A 9,319-nucleotide genomic window follows, 5' to 3' on the forward strand; every position below is an offset into this window, starting at 1 on the left:
AAAAAAGCAGCCATCTTTGTCACATCTGGACTGTCTGCATTGGGCAGGGCAATCTTATTTGTCTCACTGGCTCAAATATATATATATATTTCCCCAGCTGTGGTTGTCAAACTCTAAAACAACAGCAATGAGAACAAAGAGCAGAAAGAGACCGGGTTGGGGGGGGGGTTGAAACCCACGGACAAGTAGTCTCGGCTTATGACTGGCAGCTTAGCAACCGTTGGAAGATCCAACCTACCTGAAAAAGAGGACTTACGACACCTGGATCCGAGATTCTGAGAGTCCCCCCCCCATCCCATCCATGGTCATGTGACTGCACTTTGAACACTCAGCAACATGGCTGCAGTTATTTATTGGTTTATTTATTTATTTGTTTCTTTATTTATTACATCTCTAAGCGGTGTATGGTAAACCTATACTTTACAGCTGTTTACGGCATCCCAAGGTCATCTGCCCATTTTTACAATGGTTTTGTTGAAGATTGCCAGCAATCTTGTGTTGAAGATTGCCAATTACAATAAAATTGTAAAATCTGGTCGGTTATGGTTAGGCGACCTTAACTTGAAGGCTAAATGTATGAATGCGTGAATCCAGATTTTCAAAGAAAAGTATGTGTAGCATGGATGGATTCTTCCTAGCCTTCTAGCATCCAAGATTAGGACCTCAGAGTTCTAGTGGACAATCACTTAAATAGGAGCCAGCAGTGTTTCTGTAGCTGCCAAAAAGGCCAACACAGTGCTAGGCTGCATTAACAGAGGGATAGAATCAAGATCACGTGAAGTGTTAATATCACTTTACAATGCTTTGGTAAGGCCACACTTGGAATACTGCATCCAGTTTTGGTCACCACGATGTAAAAAAGATGTTGAGACTCTAGAAAGAGTACAGAGAAGAGCAACAAAGATGATTAGGGGACTGGAGGCTAAAGCATATAAGGAACGGTTGCTGGAATTGGGTATGTCTAGTTTAATGAAGAGAAGGATGAGGGGGGACATGATAGCAGTGTTCCAATCTCTCAGGGGCTGCCACAAAGAAGAGGGAGTCAAGCTATTTTCCAAGGCGCCTAAAGGCAGGACAAGAAGCAACGGATGGAAACTAATCAAGGAGAGAAGCAACCTAGAACTAAGGAGAAACTTCCTGACAGTGAGAACAATTAACCAGTGGAACAACCTGCCTCCAGAAACGGTGAATGCTCCAACACTGGAAGTTTTTAAGAAGAGACTGGACAGCCATTTGTCCGAAATGGTATAGGGTTTCCTGCCTGAGCAGGGGGTTGGACTAGATGACCTCCAAGGTCCCTTCCAACGTTGTTGTTGTTGTTGTTGTTGTTGTTATTATTATTATTATTATTGTTATTGTTATTATTATTATTATTATTATTATTATTATTATAAAAATGGACAGGTGGAAACTCTAGAGAGGGACGTCCAAATTTGCACGGCCGTTGGTCAAGGTTGGACTGAGGATTAGAAGATCTCCAAGATTTCTTTCCAGTTTTTGATACTCTCCAATTGAACCATGTCTAATAAAGGAGAGGGCATCCTCTCTGTAGGAAAGAGACAATTTGGTCTACTGGTTAAGGTTCCCGGCTAGAAAACAGGAGAATGTGAGTCCTAGTCCCTCCTTAGATGTGAAAGCTGGCCGAGTGACTTTGGACCAATCACCTGGAGACTGTGAGTTCTAGACTTGCCTTAGGCATCACACTCAGTTTGGTGACTTTGGCCCAATCGCCATGAGTTTGTGAGTCCTAGTCCTGCTTTGGGCATGAAACCCAGCTGGGTGACTTNATTGGATGCCCCTGAGGGCTTTATGACTCGTGGACTTCAACTCCCAGAATTCCTGAGCCAGCCACGCTGAGAGAAAAGGGAGAGGTTTCCATGCTGAGCCATGCTGGCTCAGGAATTCTGGGAGTTGAAGTCCACGAGTCATAAAAGAGCCAAGGTTCCCCACCCCTGGGCTAGGGGTTTCCAAACTTGGCATAGCTGGGTGAGGAATTCTGGGAATTAAAGTCCACAAGTCTTCAGGTTGCCTAGTTTAGGCTTAACTAACCTCCCCATCAGCTGGGTTGTATGATGAGGCATAGAGTCAAAGCCCTAGAGGGGCCTTATACAGATATGGAGCCCCTCTAGGAATCCCATGACGATGATGAAGGTGCTGGCTACTATTGTTCACTTCCCTAAAGTCGTACGAAGGGCAGGAATAATATGGAAAGAAAGAGCTCAGAGAAGTTAAGCATTTCCAAACTCCATCTATGGGGTCCTGACTGCAACTCTGTGGTTTGGTTTAACTTAAAAAAAAAAAAAAGCAGCCATCTTTGTCACATCTGGACTGTCTGCATTGGGCAGGGCAATCTTATTTGTCTCACTGGCTCAAATATATATATATATTTCCCCAGCTGTGGTTGTCAAACTCTAAAACACCAGCAATGAGAACAAAGAGCAGAAAGAGACGGTGGGGGGGGTTGAAACCCACGGACGAGTAGTCCTCGGCTTACGACCGGCGGCTTAGCAACCGTTGGAAGATCCAACCTACCTGAAAAAGAGGACTTACGACACCTGGATCCGAGGTTCTGAGAGTCCCCCCCATCCCACCCATGGTCATGTGACTGCACTTTGAACACTCAGCAACATGGCTGCAGTTATTTATTGGTTTATTTATTTATTGGTTTCTTTATTTATTACATCTCTAAGCGGTGTATGGTAAACCTATACTTTACAGCTGTTTACGGCATCCCAAGGTCATCTGCCCATTTTTACAATGGTTTTGTTGAAGATTGCCAGCAATCTTGTGTTGAAGATTGCCAATTACAATAAAATTGTAAAATCTGGTCGGTTATGGTTAGGCGACCTTAACTTGAAGGCTAAATGTATGAATGCATGAATCCAGATTTTCAAAGAAAAGTATGTGTAGCATGGATGGATTCTTCCTAGCCTTCTAGCATCCAAGATTAGGACCTCAGAGTCCTAGTGGACAATCACTTAAACAGGAGCCAGCCGTGTGCTGCAGCTGCCAAAAAGGCCAACACAGTCCTAGGCTGCATTAACAGAGGGATAGAATCAAGATCACGTGAAGTGTTAATACCACTTTACAAGGCCTTGGTAAGGCCATACTTGGAATACTGCATCCAGTTTTGGTCACCACGATGTAAAAAAGATGTTGAGACTCTAGAAAGAGTACAGAGAAGAGCAACAAAGATGATTAGGGGACTGGAGGCTAAAGCATATAAGGAACAGCTGCTGGAATTGGGTCTGTCTAGTTTAATGAAGAGAAGGACGAGGGGGGACATGATAGCAGTCTTCCAGTATCTCAGGGGCTTCCCCAAAGAAGAGGGAGTCAAGCTATTCCCCAAAGCACCTGAAGGCAGGACAAGAAGCAACGGATGGAAACTGATCAAGGAGAGAAGCAACCTAGAACTAAGGAGAAACTTCCTGACAGTTAGAACAATTAACCAGTGGAACAACCTGCCTCCAGAAGCGGTGAATGCTCCAACACTGGAAGTCTTTAAGAAGAGACTGGACAGCCATTTGTCCGAAATGGTATAGGGTTTCCTGCCTGAGCAGGGGGTTGGACTAGATGACCTCCAAGGTCNGGGCCAATCACCAGGAGACGGTGAGTTCTAGTCCCACTTTAGGCATGAAAGCCAGCTGGGTGACTTGGGGCCAATCACCAGGAGACGGTGAGTTCTAGTCCCACTTTAGGCATAAAAGCCAGCTGGGTGACTTGGGGTCAATCACCAGGAGACGGTGAGTTCTAGTCCCACTTTAGGCATGAAAGCCAGCTGGGTGACTTGGGGCCAATCACTTTCTCAGCCTAATCTCACTACCTCACAAGGTTACTGTTGTGGGGAAAATAGAAGGAGGAAGGAGCATAAGGTATGTTCTCCAGCTTATTTATATAAACAACACAGGTGGGATAAAAATAAATAATTTTAAGAAATTGCCTTGTGCTTCTCAAACAAATATACCCTGTCTTGACAGCGACTGTGGCTTACCCTGAATGGGTGTATTTATGGTTTCCTACCAGATTTCATTTTTCTATGTAATTGAACGTTCTAACTTCTTTTTTTTAAAAAAAAGATCCAGCAAGATCAGCTAATATATCGATGGCAAACAATATCGAAAATTGCCTTTACCTTTCTCTGATTAGAGCTCAACAACCTATGGGTAAAAGCTTTATTTATTCAGAAATTGCCGTCATGAAATCTGGCCAAAGTCCATATCTTTGGACCAATACAGTGAGGAATGTGAAGGAGGACAGTTTTATCGCCGCATATTGTGACATTTTTGATAGTTGGTCCAAAAAGGCATCTCTGCAATTTTCTGAAGCTTGCGCAAGAAACAAATTAAATCTTTCCCTACGAGTGGATTCGATCTTTGGTTAATGTTTAACGTCGGAGATTAAGTGCCTCATATAAGTGTCATTATACAAGCAGAAAGGACAATTTTGCATGCCAGAAATGACCTCTTTTTATTTTCTGCTGCTGTCAGCCTTACCAGATGCATCGGACACTAAACCCAGCCAAATAAGCTAATTCTATTTTATTGTAAAGCTACATTAACAGAATCTCACGGTTTCGAAAGTACAACTCCCGCCATCAACTTTACAGCCTGACAACATGACAGGCTGAAGAATTCTTGGAGTTGAAGTCCACACCTTGAGTGAGAAACCCTGAGCTAGGGGGGTACAGGTAGTCTTCGACTTACGATCACAACAGAGCCCCAAATTTTGTTGCTAAGCGAGACATTTGTTCAGCGAGACATTCGTTAAGTGAATTTTGCCTCGTTTTGTGACTTTTCTTGCCACAGTTGTTAAGAGAATCTGGTTAATTTAGCAACACGGTTGTTAAGTGAATCTGGCTTCCCCATTGACTTTGCTTGTCAGAAGGTCGCAAAAGGGGATCACGTGACCCCGGGACACTGCAACCGTCATAAGTACATGCCAGTTGCCAAGTGTCTGAATTTTGATCAGGTGATCATGAGGATGCTGCAATAGTCGTAAGTAAATGGTCATAAGTTACTTTTTTCAGTGCCATAGTACCCTCAAACAGTCCCTAAATGAACTGTTTGAAGTCGAGGACTTCCTGTACTACTTGCAGAAATCCCTCAGCTTTGCAAGGTTGGGTTTGGTGGATGTTTGAAAAGTCCAGAGTCGACCACAAGTTGGAAGATCTTTGCTTGGCCTTCTCAAAACTGTTTATATTTTTGCATCTTCTCGTTGCTTTTTCACAGGTTCGTCTCAGACCTGCTGAGTGGAACATGTCTAAACTCTTCTCCACCAGCCTCCGTTGCCGGTTGCCCGTCTTGCTCTTTGTCTTTCAAGGTGCCCTCCTCTTCATCTTTGTGCTCTTCACAACGTACGACCGGCACACGGATGCTGCCCGCCAGCCTGCTGACGTTGACCCAGCTGATAACCAGCTCTACGTCTTGTTCTCTCTCTTCCAAGACATCCAGTTGATGTTGTTGGTTGGCCTCGGCTTGCTTCTGGCGTTTATGAAAGGCTACGGGGTCAGTGCTGTGGCCTACAACTTCCTGTTGTCCAACTTCTCCGTGCAGTGGGCCCTGATCGTGCAAGGGTTCATCTATCACTACCACGATGGAAAGATCCATCTAGGCCTCTACAACCTTCTGACTGCGGAGTTTGCCACTGTGACTGTCCTCATCTCTGCAGGGGCCATCTTGGGCCGAACCAGTCCCATCCAGCTTCTCCTCATGGGCTTCTTTGAGGTGCCCCTCTACGTAGCTTGTGAGTGGCTAATTATAAGCTACTTCCAAGCGGTGGACATTGGAGGAACTGTCACCGTCCATGTCTTTTCTTGCTACTTTGGTCTGGGGGCCTCCCTAGCTTTGTACCGGTCAGGACTCCAAACGAGACACCCCAAGGAGACTCCCTCTTACATCTCTGATCTCCTGTCCTTGGTGGGCGCCATATTCCTTTGGGTCTTCTGGCCCAGTTTCGTTTCTGTTCTTGTCCATCCGGGTGATGCCCAACACAGGGCTGTGTTACACACCTGGATTACGCTCAGCGCTAGTGTCCTGACCACGTTTGCTATCTCCAGCCTTCTGGAGAAGAAGGGCAAAGTCAGCATGGGCCACCTACAGAACGCCACCTTGGCTGGAGGGGTGGCCATTGGAACAGTCGCCGACATGGCCATCGGTCCAGGTGGGGCATTTCTCCTGGGGATCCTGTCCTCTCTGGTCTGCATCCTTGGCTTCAAATACATGACCCCGTTCTTGGCCAACAAAGTCCATCTTCAAGACCAGTGTGGGATCCACAACCTTCACGGTCTTCCAGGCATCCTTGGAGCCCTAGCTGGGATCGTGGCCATTTTGATAGTCCCAGATGAAGCCTACGGGCACCAGCTTTACCATGTCTTCCCCGCACGGAGTCCACCATTGCAAAATGCCACCGTGGAGACCACCTTCATTGGAGAAAGCCTGGGAAGGAGCACTTCAGAACAGGCTCTTTTTCAAGCTGTAGGCCTCGGCCTCTCGGTCGTTGTGTCCCTCGTAGGAGGCTATCTCACGGGCTTGCTTTTAAAACTCCCCTTCTTAGCCCAGCCTCCTGACCAATTCTGCTTTGACGATGAACTTTATTTTCAAATCCAGAAGCCCCTTGAGAACGTGAACGTGGACCAAGCGGACGGAGACCTTGAGATGCCACTGAAGAGCAAAGCTTGACTGCCTTTTATTTATCCCTGCTGCAATAAAATTCCTCCATGTAGTACAATTAGTACAAGCTAGATTTCATGGAGGCCCCTCCCCTGTGGAGATTCCTCTGATCAGTGATTGAGAAGATGGGATCTGCTAAATTTGGGGAGGGTTAGTTTGGAATCCGTGACCAAAAATCTCCCCTTACAAACGGGAAACTCTGCTTTTTATATCTTACTGCATATAGGTAACCCTTGACTTATTTATCCCCTTTACTTAGCAATTGCTCAAAGTTGCAACAACCCCCCCCCCAAAAGGGACTCGTGACCCAGATTTAAAGTTTCAATGGCCATGCCCCTCCCAGTCTTGTGACTCCATTTTGGGCACTGGAAAAATGGCCCACATTTAGGGTTATTTGCAGTGCCCTGACGTCATGTCACTTACCTACAACGTTTTTGCATTTACTTCCAATTTCCAGCAATAACCCTCATCCCCACCCCATAGCATACAATGGATTTGCTTAACGACCGTGGTATTTGCTTAATGACCATCATGTTCCTTTCACAATTGCAGCAAAAAAGGTGGTAAAATTAGGCAATCGCATGATCCAGTGCTACTACTACCCCGTGTTTCCCCGAATATAAGAGCAAAAAATTAATTTTTGCTCCAAAAGACGCATTAGGGCAGTGATGGCGAACCTTTTAGAGACCAAGTGCCCAAACTGCAACCCAAAACCCACTTATGCATCATCGAGTGCCGGGTGGGTGTGGCCCATTGGGTGGGTGTGGCTCATTGGGTGGGCATGGCTGCAGTGGTAACGGCAGACTGGGTGGGAGTAAAAAGTTCAATCAATCAATTCCAACTTTGCAAGATCTTTTTTTTTCCGTGAGAAGTTGAAATTGACTGATTGAACCTTTCTCTCTTTTTTTGCACATGGCAGTGGAGGCCTAAAGCGAAAAGGTTTTATAAAACCCAGCTGAAGGCCTAGGACTGGGGCAACGGTGCGTGTGCCCACAGAGAGGGCTCTGAGTGCTGCCTCTGGCACCCGTGCCATAGGTTCGCCACCACTGCATTAGGGCTTATTTTCCGGTTAAGCCTTATCTTCTGGAAAATACAGTACTAAATGCATCCGTCTGGCTCTTTTATGACTCGTGGACTTCAACTCCCAGAATTCCTGAGCCAGCATGGCTCAGCTTGGAAACCTCTCCCTTTTCCCTCAGCATGGCTGGCTCAGGAATTCTGGGAGTTGAAGTCCATGAGTCATAAAAGAGCCGAGGTTGCCTACCCCTGGTCTGGCTGATGATCTTAACTGGGGCTTATTTTTGGCGTGGGGCTTATATTACGAGCATCTTGAAAAATCACGCTAGGGCTTCTTTTCCCGGTTAAGTCTTATTTTCAGGGAAACACAGTATAATTGTGTCGGGAGCACCAAAGCACTTCCAGGTTGAAAAGATTGAACTGTGACATCACCGTTGCTCGAGGGATGACCAACTGGGGGCTCCTTTCACACCCCCGTCAGGTTGCCCGACAAAGTGGTACCCATTTACCTACTCGCTGTCACCCCCTTTCGAACTTTTGGGCCGGCGGGAGCTGGAATGTGTGACAGGAGCTCGCCCCATCCCTCAACCGGCTCTCAAACGCAGATCTGCCGATTATCAGACAAGCGTCCTAACCTTGTGAGCCACCACGCTTCTTGAGCCACTTAATGACCGTAAATGCAGGCTGAATTATTGTTGTAAGTCGAGGACTTGCCCCTTCTGCCCACAAATCACCTCCAGTGTTTGGGAGTAAGAAGAAGGAACTAGGCTAGTCTAGAGAAAAGAAGGACTAGGACTCACATGATAGCAGTGTTCCAGTATTTGAGGGGCTGCCCCAAAGAAGAGGGGGGTCAACTTATTTTTCAAAGCACCAGGAAGCAAGACAAGGAGCAATGGATGCAAATTAATCAAGGAGAGAAGCAACCTGGAATTAAGGAGAAACTTCCTAAAAGTGAGGACAATTAACCAGTGGAACAGCTTTGCCTTCAGAGGTTGTGAGTGCTCCATCACGGGAGGTTTTTAAGAAACTGGACAGCCACTTGTCTGAAATGGTATAGGGCAGGGGGTAGGCAACCTTGACTCTTTTATGACTCGTGGACTTCAACTCCCAGAATTCCTGAGCCAGCCACGCTGAGGGAAAAGGGAGAGGTTTCCAAGCTGAGCCATGCTGGCTCAGGAATTCTGGGAGTTGAAGTCCACGAGTCATAAAAGGGCCAAGGTTGCCTGCCCCTGGACTAGAGCATTGATTTAATGATCACCACAAAAAAAAAGTCAATTCAGGCTGGTCACGTGATGATCTTGACTGGACTGCACAACTTACAATCACAATTCGGTCTCGATTATGGTCGTAAGTCAAGGACTATCTTCACACCTATCTGGAGGCCGTGAGGGTCTGGATGGGGAGGAACAGACTCAGGCTCAACCCGTCCAAGACCGAGTGGCTGTGGCTACCAGCGCCTCGGCATAGTCAGCTGATTCCATCGCTGACTATAGGGGGCGAAACTTTGGCCCCCTTGGATCGGGTCCGCAACTTGGGTGTTCTCCTGGATTCGCGGCTGACACTGGATGACCAGCTGGCGGCCGTGACCAGGGGAGCGTTTTATCAGGTTCGCCTGATTCACCAGTTGCGGCCTT

General features: G+C 46.6%; 1 pseudogene; it reads left to right on the top strand.

Moving 5' to 3' along the window:
- The first annotated feature begins 5,255 nt into the window (after positions 1-5,255).
- LOC107297996 lies at positions 5,256-6,677 on the top strand (annotated as a pseudogene).
- The last annotated feature ends 2,642 nt before the right edge of the window (positions 6,678-9,319 follow it).

This window comes from Protobothrops mucrosquamatus, unplaced genomic scaffold (genome assembly GCF_001527695.2).
Source record: "Protobothrops mucrosquamatus isolate PMUCROS unplaced genomic scaffold, P.Mucros_1.0 scaffold3645, whole genome shotgun sequence".
Taxonomy (NCBI): domain Eukaryota; kingdom Metazoa; phylum Chordata; class Lepidosauria; order Squamata; family Viperidae; genus Protobothrops; species Protobothrops mucrosquamatus.